Source organism: Pan paniscus, chromosome 12 (genome assembly GCF_029289425.2).
Source record: "Pan paniscus chromosome 12, NHGRI_mPanPan1-v2.0_pri, whole genome shotgun sequence".
In the NCBI taxonomy this organism is placed as follows: domain Eukaryota; kingdom Metazoa; phylum Chordata; class Mammalia; order Primates; family Hominidae; genus Pan; species Pan paniscus.
The window spans coordinates 24,679,139-24,700,448 of NC_073261.2; positions in this window are offsets into that span (position 1 = coordinate 24,679,139).

A 21,310-nucleotide genomic window follows, 5' to 3' on the forward strand; every position below is an offset into this window, starting at 1 on the left:
ACCATGCTAAGTGCTAAAGACAGGCATCTGGGAGAAAAACAAGGCACATTTTTTTCTGTAAGAGACTTGAAAATATTTGGAGAGACAAGAAAGAGGGGAATTTGAAGAATGTAATTGAACACTAAATAATACTGTGCTATCGCCAACATGGTGGCACATGTATACATATGTAACAAACCTGCACGTTGTGCACATGTACCCTAGAACTTAAAATATTAAAAAAAAAAGATAAAAAGGAATCAGGACCGTGAAAAATAGTAATAATAATAATAATGTGCTATATGTTCCTAGAAGGAAGAAATTAGTGTGATCTGCCAGGCGCGGTGGCTCACGCTTGTAATCCCAGAGCTTTGGGAGGCCGAGGTGGGTGAATCACCTGAGGTCGGGAGTTCAAGACCAGCCTCACCAACATGGAGAAATCCCATCTCTACTAAAAAAATATATATACACCAAATTAGCCGGGTGTGATGGTGCATGCCTGTAATTCCAGCTACTTGGGAGGCTAAGGTGGGAGAGTCACTTGAACCAGGGAGGCAGAGGTTGTGGTGAGCTGAGATCACGCCATTGGACTCCAGCCTGGGAAGCAAGAGTGAAACTCTATCTCAAAAAAAAAAAAAAAAAAAGAAATTAGTGTGATCTGAGAGTATCAAGAAAGCCTGCACAGAGTGGGATGGACTCGGGCAGACTCAAGGTGGGACTGAATCCCTGTGGTGCCTTCAGACAAGTGTGGTGCACACTTGTCTGAGAGTCAGATGGATACCAAGAACTTGCTAAGTGCAGGAAGGCATTCCTTGCCCTCAGGGCACTCAAGACCCTCACAAACATTGTGTATGAGTTTGTGACAAACCAGAATTCATCTTGGGATGTGATATGTTTACATCAAAGAATTTACATAAAAATTGGGGAAGAGAGAGTATTATCAATCCTGACGTTGTAGGACAGGTTCATTAGACTCCATATTATGCCATGGTTTGTCCTTTGTTTTTTAATAAGTTCATGCCTGCAATAGTTCAAACTTTGGCAGTTTCATCGTGTTGTTCAAAAGGCACCGACTTGACAATGTCTATGTAAGCTGAAGCCCAGAGGCAGGCACCCCCGGGGTTCTGATGACTGAGAAGTAGTGCTTATTGGCAGAAATGAAGGGAACTGGCTAACCTTTATGCCATTCCAGTTTCACTTCCACATCCAGAGGGTAATCCTTTGATGGTATGAAATCGATTTTGAATTTGTTCATTTATAAATTCCTTTTTATAAACATTCAGAAATATCCTCATTGAATTTTACTCACCTAACTTTTATATATTGGATATATTCAGCATCCTAAACTGAGAGTAGTTAATTTAACATGAAGTGTATTTCAGAAAATTGGTCTCTTCGTGCCTGTGGCCCTTACAGACTTCTCCTGCCCATTTCTTGTTTGATGGGTTTGATTCTATTTTTTTTCTAGGGGAACCAACCTTGTTTCTCTGTCAGTTGCCTCTCTTTTCTACACAGCATCAAATCTAACATCTTCTGCTTTCTCTCACTTGGGATAATTTCACTGAAATACAGCTCCAGCTCATGCTTATTTTTTTATTACCTTGAAAAACAAAAATAAAAACAAAAACCTGTTGCCCAAGAAGCTCAGCCTGCCCTCCTGAGCCAGCCTTCCCCATGCATTCAGACCCAGATTACAGGACATAAGAATGGAAGGTGCCAGTGACATGATGTATTCCCCGTGGGCAGCTATTCTACTTAATTTCTTTATCTAGAAAGACAAGTTTGCAGAAATTTTAGATCAGTCACAGCTAAAACAGTTTATAGGCAGCCAAAGCCAGAAGGGGTTAAGAACAATCTCTGAAGTCTGGTTGGGCAATGGTGCAGGAAAATAAAAAAATAAAAAAATAAAACTTACAAATGTCGAAGGTGTTTAAATTTGTTTAATACATGTCTTTTTCTTTAAGGTAACTGCTTTATATGTGGTTGATGTTTTGAAATTATGCCAATTGAAATGTAAAATAATCAGAATTTTCCTGCCCTATTCTTATTTGAATAAATCTTATTACACATTGCTTTTACCCATGACTAGGTTATTGCAGTGCCGACTCAGTATCATTCACATGATTTGGATTAAATTACAGCAGTGCAGGTCTCTTTTCTTTCTTCTCCTTCTCTCCTGAATATAAACTCACTATGATTTTTCTTTGGCTGGCATTTGCTCCTTTGACTTTCCCCCATATTCAAGAGATGGTGTATGCTCCAAACACATAACATTATCAACTTTAAGGGCTGCAATTGATTGAATATTTTGACAAATATACCTCTCTAATTCCTGAAGCCATATGGACGTGCAGGATGCCATATGGAATAAAGTACTCTGCCTCATGAAATGATCCAAAAGCATTTTTTTTATTAGCGGTTATTTCCTTGAACTGAAAACTGATTAAATTTTGAATATTCCATCACTGGGGATAGTCATCTAGCCAACTCTATATTCTTAGCAGCATCTCTGGTGATGGAAGTATACTGCTGAAGTGAAAGTCCTTGACAGGGGTTGCCACATTTTTTAAAACGTCACGGGAAAGGTTACTTCTATATTATTTGTATATCCATTAAGATGTTTGCTGCAGGAAGCAACAGAAAACCCTCAATTAGCTGTCTTAAAACTAGGAGGAAATGTGGTTATCTTGTATAACAGGAAGTCTCAGGCATGGCAGTGAAAGGGTTGGTGAAATCTGAGGTTCCAGAATGCCAAGAACCAGCGTTCTGTCTGCCGTGACTCTGTCCTCCCTGCCTGCCAGCTTCATTCTCCAGCTGGCTGCCCTCATGGTTGTGGGGTGGCTACAGCAACCTGGGTGGGACACACACATGTGGCAGTGTCCAGTGGAAGCTAATTCATCAGCTCCTGCTGGCAGTCTCTTTTATAAGAAGAAATTCTCAGAAATCATTCAACAGGAACACCCTCACAGCTCATTCTGTGTGTGTCACATGCCTGTTCTAACAGTTAGCATGTCCAAGGGAAGTGGGATTCCCATGACTGGCCTAATGTAGCATGTGGATGCAGAAGAAAGATGTTAGAGCCCCCAATTAAGCTGGAGGTCTCTTAGAAAGGAAATTAGAAGCAAGAGCTCGATGAGGAGGCTTGTAACCAACAAAGTTTGCTACATGCTTATAATATTTCTTTGTACTTAAAAAATTGATTTGGCCATTCCACCTCCATGAGATCTGCTGAGTAATTTCTTTTATGTGGGAGAAGTAAGTGGAGTCGCCCCCAAAGACCATCAGGAAAATATTTCACTGAAGTCTGAGGCTGCCCAGCCACGGACATTTGTTGAAGTCTACCTTTCCAGTACTCCAAGGACTATTTCTTAGAGAAAATCTTACTGAAAATAGAGGACATGTAGGACTGGCTTTCTTCTTCATTGCTAAATGACTGTAGAAGTATTTTCAAACCGCTAATCTCTAATCTGCAATTCTATTTCTATTTATAGAATGTAAGGCTTTTTGAATATCTTCTATGAAGTATTAATGAAGATGGAAAAGCAAAATTAAGAGCATCTAATCCATTAGCCATTCAGAACTGAAGCTTGTTTCAATAAAGTAGGTACAGGACATCCCATGCAGCTTAGAACATGAATGTCCTGGTTCATCTTGACCCCATTGAATCAGGACAGTGGTGTCTTGAGCAGAATCCAGATTTTTTCCTTAACATTTGCAAATAGTTTGGACTGGCTTATCTCACTGAGAGTCAATGAAAGACCTGTGATTTGGAATTCCTAATGTCTGTGCAAGTTCTTTCTCTGATTGGCTGAGTGAACTACAGCAACTTACTCTATCAGGAACTCAGAGTTATCCATCCGGTGGTGGTGGGTGAAAGTGGTATTCAGTGATTTCTAAAATTTCATTCAACTCTGACTCTGTGATTCTCAGTTGAGTTAAAATAAATTGAATCTCCAAAAAGGTCAGATGAAAGCAAATCATGGTGTCTGACCAAGTCTCAAAGCCATAGCTAATAATCATTAGTATTAAACATTTAACTATAGCTCCTAAGCAAATATTGGAATAGAAATCAAATTTTCAGTGAACTACACTTCACAATTAATAGATTACAACCTGGAATGGATTTCTCAAGCCCATCTTTTCTCAAACATTAAAAAGTTGTTGGTTTTTTATATCCAAAATCTGACTTTCTTACTATTGGCTACAAAGTGTTCTCTGGTAGGAAGTCTAGGTTTTAGAGATAAATACACAAAACAAATAAGAAAAGGCATTAGAGTTTATCTTTCCTTGTCTAAGATGCCATTGAACTTCAACCTCTAAAATCTAAAGTAACAAAGAGCATTTTGTATAAGTATATGAGAAAAAAAGACAGTAATGTTTATAACCTACTTATGTCATCTGCTCTCAATTTCTCATTCACAATTCATTTGGATTCATCTTCATCCTATGTATTGAAATTTTTTTAGCCCATTAACACTCTTTCTTTCAAAGGTCTATAAATGAACATAATTAAGGAACATATTTTTGTAAGCACTAGCTTCTGAAATATTCATTATTAACCTGCTGGCTACACTTGTCCTTTTTTATATTTATATAATTAATTAAGTCTCTCTCTTCTAATCCATACATTTTCAAAAAAATTATTAATGCTATTCAGGTTTTGACTTGTCTATTTCTCCTTTCTGCAGTTAAAGGAAATAGTTTTTGTTAATCAGAATTTCTCTCACCTTTCCATTTTCTAGTAGAGTTGAAGCACTTGAGGATAGTGACAGTTGGACTATTTTTCTAGTTTGCTAGAAAAAGAAAAAATGACAATACATTTAGAAGAGCTTGGGGAGAGGAGTAGTTCTAAATATAAGTGTTCCATGGTAACAACATATAAGATGCATGGTCCAGATGTCAGCTCTAGGATATTTATGGGGGCAGGTTAGTGCCAGATCCAAGTAATTTAAATTGCTGCTCTTGTATAGCATTTGATTTCTGGCTGATGAGACCCATCCATTAGTTTTTCACAGATGACTTATATAAGTAAGTCTTATACAATTTCCAGATTGTAATTTTTTGTATTAGAAAACAAATTGGGTCAAGGCTAGTAATGAAGTCACATCTCACAAAGAGAATGAGCTAGGGTCATCCAGTGAGCTGCAACTATTTAGGATCAGGATCCTCACAACCTAGAAGACATCCTAAACTGTCTAGAGTTACCAAGAAAGAATCAAAAGTTTATTTTAACTGTTTTTAGTAACAAATTATCTGCCTTTGATATTTTCAACCAAATAAAACAAATATTTCTTAAATGAAAAAGAGGAAGTAGAAAACTTGGCACCACTTTTTCAAAGTGTTCCCAGATCTCGAGTCTTCTGAAATGACTAAATTACAATGGAAAATCAATTTCATGCTGGTTTACTCTGCAAAAGGCCTTAACTGGATGGCTAAGAAAAATAAAAATTGGAAATGGTCATGGTGACACCAAAAGCTGCAGATGATTTCCCTGTGTAGGAGTTTCCATACATATAAAAGTCAGTGAACTTTTACACAGATTTGCTGATTCTAATGAACTACTTTGACAGAATTAGGGCTGAGAGTGGTTGTCAGAGAGCAATCTGAGGCTACCCACTGAAAGTTGGGCCTCTTGTTTAAAATCTCAAAAACAATATCCATGCTGAGAAAGCAGCTTGACACTGTGCATCTATTGTGTGTCAAAATACTTACAATTTTTTAAAAATTGTATATCTCTAAAAATACCTGGAAGAGGCTTATACTCTCTTTCTTTATTGCAGCCAAATGTTCCACCTGGGGAAGACAACTGAACAAAAAATAAAGAAGGTAATATCAGCTATGTAAAGTGTTTTTTAAAAAGGAAAACAGATTGATGTGATATAATGTATATGTGCTTGTTTGTTTCATTCTGGAGGTGGTGGATCAGCTCCAATTGCATGGCTGACCTTTGGACAAGGTGACAGGAGTGATGACACTTGAGCTGAGTCTTAAATGACAAAAATGAATAAGCAATTGGCATATCTGGACAAAGGGCTTTCCAAAAAAAGAGAACAGCTGGTATGAAGATCTAAAGACTAGGGAAAAAATGTTGATGTGTTCAAAGGCAGCAAGAAAACCAGCGTGGAGTGAAGGTTGAACTTGAGGGAGGTGTTGTAGGAGAAAGAAAGGATAAGTCCACGTCCAGGTCCGTGAGTTTGAAAGCTTTGCAAAAGAGTTTGATATAATTCTAAGAGTAGCAGTGAGCTGCAGGAAAGTATTAGGTAGGAGGATGAGTCATGTGTTCAAAAATAATTCTGAGTTTATTGGGGAAAATAACTTATAGAGGCACAAAAATAAGAAGGGATTGATTACAAGGCTATTGCCTATTACTGAGGGAAGAAATAATGGTGTGTTGGATTGGGTGGTAGAGGCAGGACTGATCAGACATAGATTCAGGACATATCCCAAAGATATTTTTGAAAGGACTTGCTGATGAGTCGAATGTGGAGAAATGGGGGGAGCGGTAGGATCATGCATGATTTGGAGGCTTTGGCTTGAGTACTCTCTGGGGAGGTGGTAGGTTAGTTGCTATGGGGAAGGCTGAGCATGTTGAGGAGTGAGGAATCAGGAGCTCTTTTTTGTATATATAAGGTTTAAGATGCTAATTTGACATCAGAGTAAATATTTCAAGTAAATATTTACTGTTTGGATACATGACTCTGGAAATTTAGAAAGAATTTAGGGTTAGAATTTTAAGTTTCCAAGTTTTCAATATTTAGAAGGAATGCACACTCAAGGAGCTGCTGGAGGTGACCTAGGACATGAAGGGTAATTGCACAACAAACTAAGAGCAAGAAGACAGCAAAGGAGACAAAGACAGACTGTCCTAGGCAAGAGGAAGGAAATCAGGTCACATGATAGTGCAGCTAAGAGATGAAGTAGAGAGTGGTCAGTGAAATAACAACAAACAAGTGATCAATGGGTGGCAATAGGGGTAACCAATGCCCATGATGAGAACAGTTTTAGTGTAATGGAGGGAACAAAAATTTGATAGAAATGAACTAAAGAGAGAATGTGAGGTAAGAAGATGGAGTGGACTACTATAGATCACTTTTGTAAGTTTTTGGTTTTATTATTTTATTGTTTTGTTTGTTTTAACTCAAAAAAGTATCCAAAATAAGGTTGTAGCTGGAGACAGGAAGTCTGGATTCAAGGGAGAGGTTTTGATTTTACTTTTAAAGACCAGACATTATGGTAGATATGTTTATATGCTGATGGGACATATTAATAATGCATAAGATGAGAAGATACTTGCTGGTTCCTTCCTTTCAAAGGAAGAAAATAAAACTAAGTGGCCTGGAGGGAAAAGGCACTGCAGTGGGTACTGGGTGCGTTGCAAGATCAACCTGCAGCTGCATAGCCCTTCTGAGATGTCATTGCAAATGATGGAAACACTCTGGAGACTGAGGGTTCTGGAGTAAGAGATTTTAAGGTCAAGTTTAGAGATACATACAAGATGCACACAAGCCACAACACAATTTCGTCGACAAAGCAAAATTTTCTGGTTGAATTCGTCCATTAATTCCTTGATTTAATTCATTCATTCAACAAATATACATTAAGCACCTAGTATGGTCCATTTCCTCTGTTAAATACTGAGGGTAAAATAATAAAACAGACATGGTTCCTGTTTTCTAAATACATTTCATTATATTGCTTAAATGTGGACCATGTCTTATGATACTCACATATACACACATGCACTAAAACTATATATATTTTATATATAAACACTAAAACTATTTATAAATCTATAAATATATATGTTATATATAAAACTACATGTATAGTTTTATATATAAAACTAAAACTATATGTATTTTATATACATATATAAAACTATATATGTATATGGCATTATTTTGGATGAAATTCTGTAACAGCCTATGTGTCCTAAAATTTGAAAAATGTGGATTTGCTTTAAATGCTTAGATCTAGGACTAATTATCATAGGCACTCAACTCTAGATTGCTATAGGAATGATTTGGATAGCCCATGATAATTGAAAAGTTTGTCAAACTCTTGACTCTTAATCTAAATAATAAGGGACCTCAGAGTAAATTCAAGATGGAAATATATAAATATATGTTTTCTGGGCTGTGAGGCCTCTTCTACCAAACATCCTTAATGGCGGACGTAAGAAAGAGCTACACTATTCATTCATACACATTCACTCATTCCCGATCAGGGGAGATGTACCACCTAGGTTCGGCCTGACTTCAGGGAGGTCCACAGAGTGCAGACAATCTCACTGTGACCAAGAGTGAAACTGCATCTCCATGAGCAAAAGGGGTGAAGAGCCTGAGAGGCCAGTAAAAACTCTATGGAAACTGCGTATTGGAAGGGCTTTGAGGTGACCTGAGATGTTATTTCTGGTGGCAATTGGGAAACTTTGGGAACTTGAAATCACCCAAGGCCTCTCAGTATCTACGATGTGCCTATTGCAGATTCTTGATTTTCTGATGTTGCTTTCTCAGATGTAATTTTATGCTGAAAAAAAATAACTGCTGTCTCTTGTTCAAGTACCTATTCATAACCACATACATGGTTATGAAATGATTAAGCAACCTGTGCTGCTGGGGCCAAGGAAAGTGTGTGTAGTGGAACACAGGGTGAACTATGGGAAGTGATGGAGGAATAGAAGGGAGACTATTCAAAAGCCAACTTGCAACTGGAAGTTTTTGTTCTCTGACAAAAATAATCCTGTTTCCAAGGTCCTTCTGTACTCTTCTGTGTAGAGAAAGAAAGAAACATTTATAGTTGCTAATTTGAAACTTGCTGTAGCAGAGAGGTATATTACTATAGTTTCCAAAATTATACGGGTACATGCAGAGGTTAACAGGAACAACAAGGTTAGAGTTGCAGAAATAACTACAGTCCACAAAAGTCTTTGCTGTTAGAATAACAGCAGTCATGGGCATGAAAACAAGAAGACATAAGGCGTAGTGAAATATCAGAGACAATCATCAGCACAGAAATGAAAGAATATCAGAAAGAAAGATGTGAGGATAGAGAAGAAAAAGAGACACAGCTCCTTTAGCAACTGTTCTCTAACTCTTTACCTAGCCTCTATCAGAGGATAAACAGTTAACACCAGAACTGCACGACATAATATCTGCAGAGTATTCATGATGACTAGTTCTTTCTGTATATGTCTATAGATATGTGTCATACTTTATCTTGTTATCTGTTAGTAAATTGTACTTGTTTTGCCATAATATGGGTCAGTTATTCTCAAATGTGCCTTTAAAAAATAAGACCTTGGCTAAAATCAACACTATTTTATTTTCTAAAATACTTTGTTTATCTGGTAATGAAGTTTACTTTCTTCTTAGATATACTTACTATTGAAATGCATTTATTGGCTGGGCATGGTGGCTCAGGCCTGTAATCCCAGTACTTTGAGAGGCCCAGGCAGGAGGATCTCTTGAGCTCAGGAGTTTCAGAGCAGCCTGGGCAACATGGTGAAACCCCATTTCTACTAAAAGTACAAAAATTAGTCAGGTGTAGTGTCATGTGCCTGTAATCCCAGCTACTGAGGCCGGAGAATCGCTTTAACCCAGGAGGTGGAGGTTGCAGTGAGGCAAGACAGTGCCACTGCACTCCAGCCTGGCAACAGAGCAAGACTCCGTCTCAAAAAAAAAAAAAAAAAAGAAAAAGAAAAAAAGAAATGTATTTATTAAATGCCTAATTGGGGCACTCTTTGGACCCCTACCTACTGAAAACTAGTAATTTAAGAATATATTAAATTAACATAATTTACCATTTTTAAGTTTACCTCCTCACTAACTTTTCCACAATGTTTATAAGAGTTTTGAATATTACTCATTTTGTTCAACTAATTGATAGTTATAAAAACAAAATATGGAATTTATAAAAACACTAAGTTAAACTATAAGTATACAAAAAAGATAAATGCTACAAACTTTCTAATTTAAATAACACAAGAAGCAAACAGGCAAGCATTACATTGACACATAAGAAAAGCAGAGATAATCTATGTTAAACGTTGTTCTGAGCTGCCTGGTAGCAAAAGCAAAGGGGTCTATACAAAAAGGTGGTCTAATTTCTCTGTTCAATAATATAAAATGAATATAATCTGAGAGAGTTTCACACATCAGTGCTTAAATGTGGGCCTCTGAGCTGTGTAATGAGGAAGACCTGTGAGCATTTTTTTCCAAGATGCAGAATTATTCTTATATGACCAATTTTTCTCATCTCATTCTATTAAGCATTTTCTGGTTTTTGTCTCAGTGATCAGAGGGTCACTCAAGTTTGCCTAAGTAAACAAAATTTAAGTTTGCTTAAGTAGCGGCAAATTGAAAGTTGACCTCACTGGTATCTAAAAATGTGAGACCTATACATATTTCAAAGCATCATGTTGTACATAATTAACATATATACTTTTTTTTTTTTTTTTGACACGGAGTTTCGCTTTTGTTGCCCAGGCTGGAGTGTAATGGCTCTATCTCGGCTCACCTCAACCTCTGCCTCCCAGGTTCAAGCAATTCTCCTGCCTCAGCTTCCCAAGTAGCTGGGATTACAGTCATGCGCCAGCACGTCTGGCTAATTTCGTATTTTTAGTAGAGACGGGTTTTCTCCATGTTGATCAGGCTGGTCTACAACTCCTTACCTCAGGCGATCCACCCTCCTTGGCTTCCCAAAGTGCTGGGATTACAGGTGTGAGCCACCGCACCCGGCCTAACATATTTTTTATTTGTCAATGAAAAAAAAAAAAAGATGAGGCAAATGTGGTTGGCTGTCCAGGGCCTGGATATTTAATTTGGTAACCAAGGTTAATGTCTTCACATAATGCCATCTCTGCATCTCTCTTTCTTATGACTTCATTTCACTCTGTACATCTATCCATTTGTCATTCTCTCCTCCAAGGGTATCTGATGTTTGATTATCTTATGCTTTGCTGAAAACCACTACTTCCATGGAGCCTCCATATGACTCTTCAACTCAAGTTGCTCTGTCTCTTTCAGTTCAAATTTCTGAGAGTCAGTGGTTTATTCATTCAGACACCTATTCCTGATCCAATCAGCTACGGCTGAGGACTGGGAAATTAGAGGTCTTCAAAGTAGGATTAACTTTCTAGGGGCTGTGGAAAGAAGACAGAATAAGACATATCTAATAATAGCTTTCAGTAAAATATGAGAACAATATAAGAGGGTACTTTTGGGAGATGATTAATCTTACATTGTTATTGAATTGTTACTCCAAACACACTTGCAGCATGAATTACTATAGGGACATAGTGCTTTTATGTTTCTAGATTTTGCGTGCAGGCTTTACATAGTCTTTGTGTTCTGATGTAATGGACAATATCACAAGAGAGCAGATCAGCTGAAGATGTGGCTGGACTCTAGGAGACAGTCTCTCTTCTCAAGTCAACCTTTGGCAGAACCAATGAGTCACACTGGATCATTCACCTCTGGAAGCCTGGACAATACTATCTGCTTTGATCCCCATGTACACCCTACTAGCTATCAGCTCTATTATTGCACCTCTGGCATTCATCAAAAGCAGGGGCATTGAAGCTTGACCATCGTTAAATTGAAGGAGACAGCTGGAAATTCTGTATTTCAAAAATCCTTACGGATGGTGTACTATATGTTAAACTTTTTGCTAGGCTCTGGGATCACCAAGATAAACAAAACACAATTCCTTCTGAGTAACTCCCAGGTACTGAGCAGAGAGAAACACCCAGATGAAAAATGTTGTGTAATGTGATAAGTGTGGTAAAAGTACTGTGGGCAAAGTGCCATGACAAAGGGGAGAGGAAATATAATTAAGAGAGACTCCTCTTCCTTTTGTGTATTGTTGTAGAAGAATTCAAAAAATAATTTCTAAATAGTTGAAGAATTATAAACTCAGTGATCATTAGAGAGGTTTTTAGTGATTTCTATTTGTTTTATAATGGATTATTGAGTTTGTAGTACCTATAGCTCCAAATTGAATGAAGATCTCCAAAACTTTGCTCAATTTATATGTTTCTAAAATATTGTGATTTAAACCTATGTGTTTTAGAAAAAATACAATGCCTTTAAGAAGGCTTTGATTTTCTACGTGTTCTTTTATTTTTTTCTTTTGGAATAAGCTCTTATCTTTTAAGAGAGAAGAATTTAATTTACCAAATTTCAGAATATGAGTAACTCCCAGGTACTGAGCAGAGAAATTCAGAATATGAAATTTGGTAAATTACATTCTGTGGCATTTTCTATGGATAAGACTTTGACTTGTACACCTAGAAGTGCTCACATAAATATACAATTGTTTATATTTAAAATGCTATTCCTGAGATGTCTGAATGCACCTGGATTAAGTTATAGTATCTGGACCATTTCTATGTCCACTTAAAATTGCAGTAATCATTTTGAAAAAAATATATACAGATATAGACATTCAGCCAAGGGATTAGGTATGAGGGTATGAGGTCTGCAGAAGAGGCTATGGTTCACGGCTGACTAACTTCAGGTTGATAAGTGCTTATCGGGATGCCACGAGAACATGCTCCCTGGCTTCCAATCTCCTTTCCCATCATCATCTAGACAGATCCAGTCTTCAATATATGCTTTATTCACATGGCAATTTGAATCAGAGTGTTGCTTATCTTGGATTTTGTTTCTTACACACTAACTAGATGTGGGAAAAGAGGCAGACAGCCAAATGTCTGTGGGACCCAAATGCCCATCTGGAAAATGAATAGTAGACTAAGCCAGTAGCCTCTAAAATTTTTATTTTTTTGATAGGCACCTCATCAGATTAATAAAAAGTTCATCCTCTTAAATGCAAACTTATTTATTCTAACTTGTGGGAAAGTACTACCACATAGCTACATTATATACATTATAAACTATATGTGAAACAGAAAATAAAATAATCCCAAGATATATGTACATGTAAATTGTTGGTAACATTTTAGTTCTTGCCTTGGGTGATGAATTCATGTATACTCATGAATCATGCCTGTTTCATGTCATACAATGAAGTATAATTAAAACGAGAGGGGGCCTTGCATGAACCAAGGTCGATAGAGTCCTGAATTTAAAATACATTAATCATTTCTATGGACCTGATTTTCTAAACTTAGATTTTTAAAAGCTTGAGATGATGAAAAAATTGTACAATATTTTTAAATGTCTTCCTAACCATGATTATGTAATCCTATTTTATCTAAAAGACAATACACACTTAGAGTACAATTCAGCATTACTGAATTGGATGCAGATCCATATGTTAAATACAATTTTTAAAGACTTATTTATCTCCTTTTTTTGCAAGCCTCTTCATTTCATGTTTTAAAATGTCATGACTTATGCTATACGAGCTCTTCCCTCAATTGTTTCAAATGGGCTATCTTACCAGTGGCATCTGAAATCAGTGGCTTCTTTACAGGAGTAATTTAAATCACTTGTCCATTTTGTGCTGGTTAGTCTAGCTGAAACTATTTAATCTAGTTCCTAAATCTGCTTAACTAGGTATACATAAACTCTACTGTGTCATGATATATTAGGCAATCTTGTGATTAAAATCGCCCTGTCCCTGGCTTCACGTGGAAGAACTCCCTTTTTCTCCCTCAGTTTACCATGGGTACCACGAGGGATTCACACAGCACTGATAGGCAAATGGAAAGCAATAGTGTTGCTATACTGGTTGTTAAAGAATTGAATCATTTTCATACTAGATGTAAATAGTCACTTTCCCAAGCTCCTCAAAATACCCACCTCTCTGGCCCTTCCTCTAAACCCTCACATCTGCCCAGGATATTAGCATCTGCATCTCTGTGGGTGGTGTCCATCCTGATTGGTCTGATGAGTGTGCAAAGTTGGGGGATACAGCCGTGAACCTCTGACCTTCAGACTGGGTGACAGCATGGGAGAGAGTTTATATATTAAGTATTAGTAAAGTTCAAGTTTTTTTATTAGTCTAAGTAAACATAAATAGATAAGAATTAATTATATCCTCTCCCCAAAACTTTCTTTAAGACCTCTGGACTTAACAGTATCTAAGATTCCTTTGAGATTACCAGGAAAAAAAATCTCCTGTGTTTTTTATAATCGACAAATGGAACTCTTCAAATTCAAAATTACATTTTTGCATAATGTTTCATACATAAAATTCTATTTTGGAGACAACTTTTCAGAAATATAGCTGTTCTAAACATATTTACTGATACTTTTGTTCATATAAACAGATGTAGGGGAACTAAAATATGATGTATAAATTCAAATCTAAGCTTCATCACTTAGTCTTATCAACTTGATAAGAGGAAACTCAGTGTCACATAATTAAGGGTAATATTGAATATGTGAATTCTTCAGCAGTTCATCATATTTATACATTTAGACTTTGTATTTGGCTGCACACTTTGTGGGAAATTTTTCTAATTCTTTTGAATTAATTTAATGTCACTGCTTGAAATAGCCTAGGATATAGAAAAATGTCAATGATTTTCAAAAATGTCACCTTCTCTATGTAAAGAATGGCTTTTTGTTTTCTTTAAAAAAAGAATAAATCATTTGTATTGAAACACTCTATGGGATGGCTGCCACAGGAATCTGTGCATTGCTCCACAGGTAGAAACCAATTGATCTTCAAGTGGGCAAGTTGGTCTTACCCCAATTTTGAGCAGATACATATTGTATCATCAAAACCTGTGGGGCAGTTGTCATGACTTGAGCATGGCAGGATGAATAAAATGCTCCCAGAAAAAAATCATTATATTTAGAACTTTCTCTTTTCAGCGAAGGAACAGAAACAGGTTTATTGACGTCCATCAAACCTTCCAGTTTTTTAAAAAAGAAATACATGTTGCTGTATCCTATTGAATTCTGGCATCTTAAGAGAGGACTAATAAAGAGTATAAACATTTCTCTCTGTGCAAACATGTATGAGATTCAGAAAAAATGATAGCTCCTAGATCAAACACAAAACCCTTATCAGGCTAGCCCCTAAAAGCACTAAGAACATCAAAAGCAGTGTTTAGTCCACATGTCAAAACAAAACAAAATCAAATGAAATCATTGATACCTAGAACAGTTTTGCTTTAATAAAACAAATCATATACATCCTGTGGATTACATAGATTCTGGGTTAAGTTTGCATTTTAGCTGCTATTTTGACATCCCTAAGCGGACGGATGAGAAGAAAGTATAGAGTGGTACCAAGCACCCACATGACAAAGGGAGACTGGAGAAAAACAAAACAAAACAAACATCCAAACCACAATAATAATAAAGAATGGATCTGCCAAATATCTTACTGCAGTATCTCACTTGGTCCTTTCAACTATTGTGTTAGGTATTAAGATAGATCCCATTTTATTAAGGTTCATAAAGACAAAACAAATCAGTTGAGGGTCTAACAGGTAGTAAACAGTGGAACAGGGATTAAAATTCGGATCTATCACATCAAGGTTTCTGCCCCTAATCAGGATTGTGTCATGAAAGGGAAAGCAAGGTATTCATGGGCACACTTTGTGCCAGAGACTTTGCATACAATGTTCCATTTGATCTCCACAGCATTAATCTTTCTCAACACAGTTGGAAGTTGAAAAGTATATGTTGAAAGAATAAATGTAATAACAGAAAAGAGGGTGTTTTATGTCTGGGAAAAATAATGGCAGAAGAGAAGGAAATAGGAACAAAAGGCAGAAGGCAGAGATCAGACCAGAGGTAACTGCGCTAAATGTAACATCACCACCCTCAGTCCAAGAGGAATATTATTTCTACTATTTGTGGGATAAATATTCTAGAATTATTATTTAATGCTTAAGGGACAGGATTACCCCAGTAGTTATGAAGATTTGGGGGAATATCCAAACATCTGGGTTCAAAGAAAAAGACATCTAGGTGGCAAAAGTCTGGCACAAGTGGTTCTGTTCCTCAAAGGCATTTTAATCATTGTGTCATTGTGGTTCTGCTTTCTTTGACAAATAAAGCAATAAAGCATTTTCCCCTAACAAGTTAAATTGGAATTAACACAGGAGGTAGCAACCCAAATTTCAGAATGACACTTTTCCTTTTTTGAAAGGGTCTCACTCTGTCACCCAGGCTGGAACAGAGTGGCGCGATCATGGCTCACTGCAACCTTAAACTCCTGGGCTCAAGTAAATCTCTCTGCTCAGCCTCCTAAGTAGATAGGACTAGAGGCATGCACCGCCACACCCAGCTAATTTTCTTTTTAACTTTTTAGTAGAGAGAAGGCCTCACTATATTGCCCAGGCTGGTCTCAAACTCCTGGCTTTAAGTAATCTTCCCCTTTTGGCATCCCAAAGTGCTGGAATTACAAGCATGAGGAACTGTGTCCACCCAGAATGACACATTTTTTAGAATAGAAGAGAATATCTAGAAAAATATTATCCTTCAAAGCAGTCAATTTTTTAAAAACTACAGCAACATTGCAGGAGTTAATTGCAGATGCCATCTGGCTCCATGTCTGTATCGTATTATCTCCTACTGATTGTAGTAGTTAGGCTACGTTGGGTGCAAGTAACAAGAAAAGAAGAGCAGGCTAAACAGCCAGGAGCTTAGTTCTCGCCTTGATGAGCCCAGTGGAATGTAGGTGCTGGCACAAGTTTGTCAGCCTCCTGATGCCATTGGGAGCCCACAGAACAGGGCAAGCTGCATGCCCAGCAGTGCATACATGCTCAACAACAAAAGAAGGAGACAGACAGGAAGACAAAGTGGTTTTGTGTGGAGACATTTTGTCTTTTTATCAGGAAGGGAACCTTCCTCCCACCTGTCTCCTGGCACACCACCATTTGTTCCTTCATGCTTCTAGTGGATCTCGTCTTGAGTTCAAATCGTCCGCACTGTCCCATGCTCACTTGTTACCCAGTCACTGGCCACGGGGAAGGAAATTTGGGTAACAAAGTGATATCATCAGGAATCCTCCCAGACCTGGCTCATCTTGACTTCAAGGGATCTCAACCAGCTGCCTGACAAATCAAAGTTGCATTGACAAGGATACCTGCAGGTGGGATAGGATAGCTAGCTGCTGTGTAACCACTAAGCTGTCTGCATGTTGATGACAGAATTATTATTTCACAATGAGGAATTGTTTGGTTGAAATCAGTGTAAGCCTCTTTATCCAAAGATAACAGAACAAAAAAATTCATTTTAAAACATCCATATTTACCTTTACAAGTAAAACAAATAATGAGGCCACATTTATTGAAGGCAATTGGAATAAAAAGGTAACTTAAAACTTGAGATTGTATTTCCTTTCAAATGACGATATGCGTATTTCAGACCACATTTTAATCTGCAGTTTTGAAATATGCAAAGTGCTTTTTATACTAAGAAAATAGAATGATTAATATAACTACTACATAAACTACATCCTTTTTCTAGTAAAACATCAGTTTTCTTCAATGTAGTCAGTATTGCACCATTATTTTAAAAGGCCATGGACAGTAACAATATGTTTTTGAAAACTAAATCCTAGATGGCAGCGACAATGTGTAAATGTACTCATTTATATATAATGAAATGTTAAATTCCTAAAAGGCAACTCTAATTAAATGGAAGAGGCAGAAACTCCACTGCTTGGTTGCATTCATTTGTCATACATCTCAATAAGACACAATTACTTATTTAATGTTTTAATAATTTGGTTAATGCTGTACCACCCTTACTATAAACAACGAACATGGTAACTTCAGAGGAAAATATTAAGAAAAGGGAGAAATATTTCAAATTACATGTATGCAAAACAATGCTATTTATAATTTAATCATCTCAATTCTGTGACATTAATAATTTATCAGAAGCTGCAGCCTGGGTAGCAGCCCAATATGTGTAATTCATCTCCTGGAGTCACTGCTGATGGTCAGTTAACCTAATAAGTTCAGAGTGATTCAGCTTCCTAAAAATTAATTTAGTAACTGCCCAGCAGTTGGTTCCTTTAGAAATTTCATCATCTGCCATCCTCTGCGTAAAGTTCCACTAGAATTGTGCTAGGAATGGTGGGGCTTAGATTAAATACTAAACTGCATTCAGGTAGTTCTTGCATAAATAGTCAGTGTCACTGTCAGATGTTTTCTGATAGCAGCATACCAAGAATTCACAATTACTGGACTCTGTTAGGGTAATATGGTTTTATTCTCAAACTACATGAAAACAGCTCCTTCTTTGAAGACCAGAACTGACTTGTTTTCTTAATCCCACAGCCCTCGGCTTCATAGAATTTCATGTGCTATTTGTTCTGGGCATCAATCATAAAATGTCTCTTGTGATTTAGGAAGTGTATGTATATCAGAGTCAGAATTTTCTTATAATATCAGAAGCGGGGAGGTGGATAGTGGTCTACATATTTCACTAGCAGACTTTGAGGCATGGGAGAGCATGAATCACAGTGAGAAACCTAAACAGAAGGGAGGAACAAAGCGAAATAGAAAACTAAACTTTAAGATTCTGTGTGTGTGTTTCTGCGTGTGTGTCCATTTATAACATAGTTTTCTACCTTGGTAATGAGTTGCCAATTAAGCAATTTTGCTCCTAAGGAAACTGTCCTAACTTGGAAACATGTTGCTTTCATTCAATGGCACAAGGACAAATCTGAGTAAGTCAAGATCAGAAAGAGCATCTTTCCTAGACTAAGATAATAAATAATCAGGTAAATCTGCCATGAGAAACCACAGTGTGTTACTATTTCTCATTCTTAACCAAAGATCAGCTGCAAACAGCAGGACAGTATCTCATGTAGTGAGTTATTTAGGCTGGGTTTTACCTAATAGTCTGAAAAATGCATTAATCCTTTGCTTCAGTCCTGAATTTAGTGGCTGGCTTGAGTTCCTGTTCTCTGGCATGAATACAGCATAACAGACAAGGCATCCTTCTCATCCCGACCTTTCCTGAGGCTGCAGGAGTAAAGGGGACTGTGAGCTGTGACTGCTTGATTGCTTGGGAGTATTTATGAATGGATTTTTTTTCTCAGTCCTTGAGCCAGTTCATTCACACCTGTGTGTTTCTAATTTCAGAAAACTGCTGAGTTTTGTTCTTAGAAATAAAGGTATCACTAGGACCATAACTAGTTACTAAGTCATGACTTTTGTAATGCCCTTGAATACAACCATCATTTTTCTTCCCATCACAGATCTGTCCTGCTTTTGAAGTTGAGAGGCTGATCCATGAGAGTCCAATGGTTTGGACTCTCAAATCATTTTCCTCTTGATTTAATTGCTTATGACTTGGGACCTATGCATAAATAACCCTTTTGTTATCATTCAAATCTTTTTCACGACATTGTAGTATTTATAATCAATATGTTGTTTATGATTTAGAAAACTCCTTGGAATTATTTTATAAGATTCAAAGAAAAACCTCATGCCATTTTTTGATTTGTCCAGAAAAAAAAAAAAAAGGAGAAGTTGGGGGAAGGAGAAGATGCATACTTAAAAAATGCAAGCAGTTATATGGGAGAAAGGAAATGGAGAAGCAGGGGAGAAATGTGTGAAATACAAACAAAAAGACAAAAATTGATTCCGTGAAGAATGGAGTGAATTAAAGCAAGCAAGGAGAGCCGCTCAGCAGAACAGGCTGTCCTCCACGTACGAGGATCTTGCCAGTGAACTTTGCAAGAGTCTCTAAAGTAAGAACAGAGATATAAATGCCCACCAGGAACCAGACACAAGGAAAACACTTTTTTTTTTTCCAGGCAGAAAAAGAAAGAAACGATATGTTTAACACGCACCGACCGTCTATATGGTGCCAACTGCGTTCAAAAGCTCGTCTCTCAAATGAAAACCATGCTTGCTTGGACTCTGCAGATCAAACAAAGCTGTTTGAAGATAATTATGCTCTAATCCATCTGTAGTCTCCTTGTAGGTGTTTGGGAAAGTGAACTCAATTTTCAACAGGAGAATCTTCCCTAATATCTCGGGTCAATAGGATTGCCGGCGAGAGACCCCTATTTACAGGAACTGGGCCCGGATCGAAGGCCCTTGCTAGGTGGTGGATTTTTATGACGTTTGAGTCTTCACTTTACTTTTGCTTTTCCCTCAAAGCCAAGAACAGAGAGAGATCATGTCTCTTCGTTGTAACTGTATTTCTGTTGTGGGCACTTTGCACTGAAACATTCGAGTCTTATTTATAATCAACAAGGTTATGATTTTCCTTTCTCTGTTTCCTCTTTTATTTTTGCCATATTTGGCAACAGAAGATTGGCAAGGCATTCTCCTTTTCAGCATACATCCCTGCTCAAGGACTTGATTAGCACATTTTTGCCAATAAAGCAGGCAGTAATTAGTTTTTAATAATCGGTACATTTCTGCTATATCAGCAAGTGATTCCGAAGTCTGAGATATTTTAAAAACAGTGCTCAATAGCACAGGATGCCACATATTAACTTTGGGGCAAATATAGCTTTTAGAATAATGTTTTGAAAAGCAGCCTCCTGTAAATATAAGGTGGTATGGCACCATATGGAGACTGGCTTTCTGACATATGGCTTGAATTAACAAGTTTAAAACTGTTAGGATCAGTTTTTCTTTCACTGAAGGCAAAAACCACAAGATTCAAAAGTGAAATATGCTCCAGTCACTGATACAAAGGCTCACCAAACGCGGGGCCTCTTGGGCTAGATTTTTTTGTTGGCAGTCAGTGCAAGTTATCAATAGTAAAGCAAGTCGTAACACGACGAGAAATCACAAGGCTGCCAAGCCTTAAGATTTCACTTCAAATAGCACTTACATGGGCCCACACCACACTCCCTAGCAAAGGACATTGCCATTTTTGAAAGTGGCTTTTGAATTATGATTATTACATCCTCAACATAAATTGTTGTTCTTGGGTTGACATAAAAGATATTTGAAAAGACAAACTTGAGTGACAGATGGAAATGGTATCTTCTGATCTCTCCTAATTGAACTTTTGTACGATGAATTGAACAGGAGAAGTTCAAAGATCCAGGATCTGTATTACACAAATATTGTTTCATTTAATCAAAACTGTCTTTGAAGTGTGGTGCTTGTGGGCCACCTGTAGCTTTGAAATTTAAAGTCACATAAAGCCTTTGGTGATACTGAAGAGGACAGTACGCAGCTAGAATAATTGCTGGACAAAAAATGGAAAAAAGTGAAGATGCGAATGAAGGCAGTTTTCATATTCATGATTCCTTTTATTGCCCTTACATTTTTTCAGCAAGCTGAGCTCTCTAAAGTTGTAAAGAAAAGCATTCGTGCATCCAGACACTTACAGGGCTGATTTTCGTCATTGGAAATGTATTTGTTTGTGGTTCAGCATCTAAACTATAATTATTGCAGCTTTGAAATATCCCAACAGGG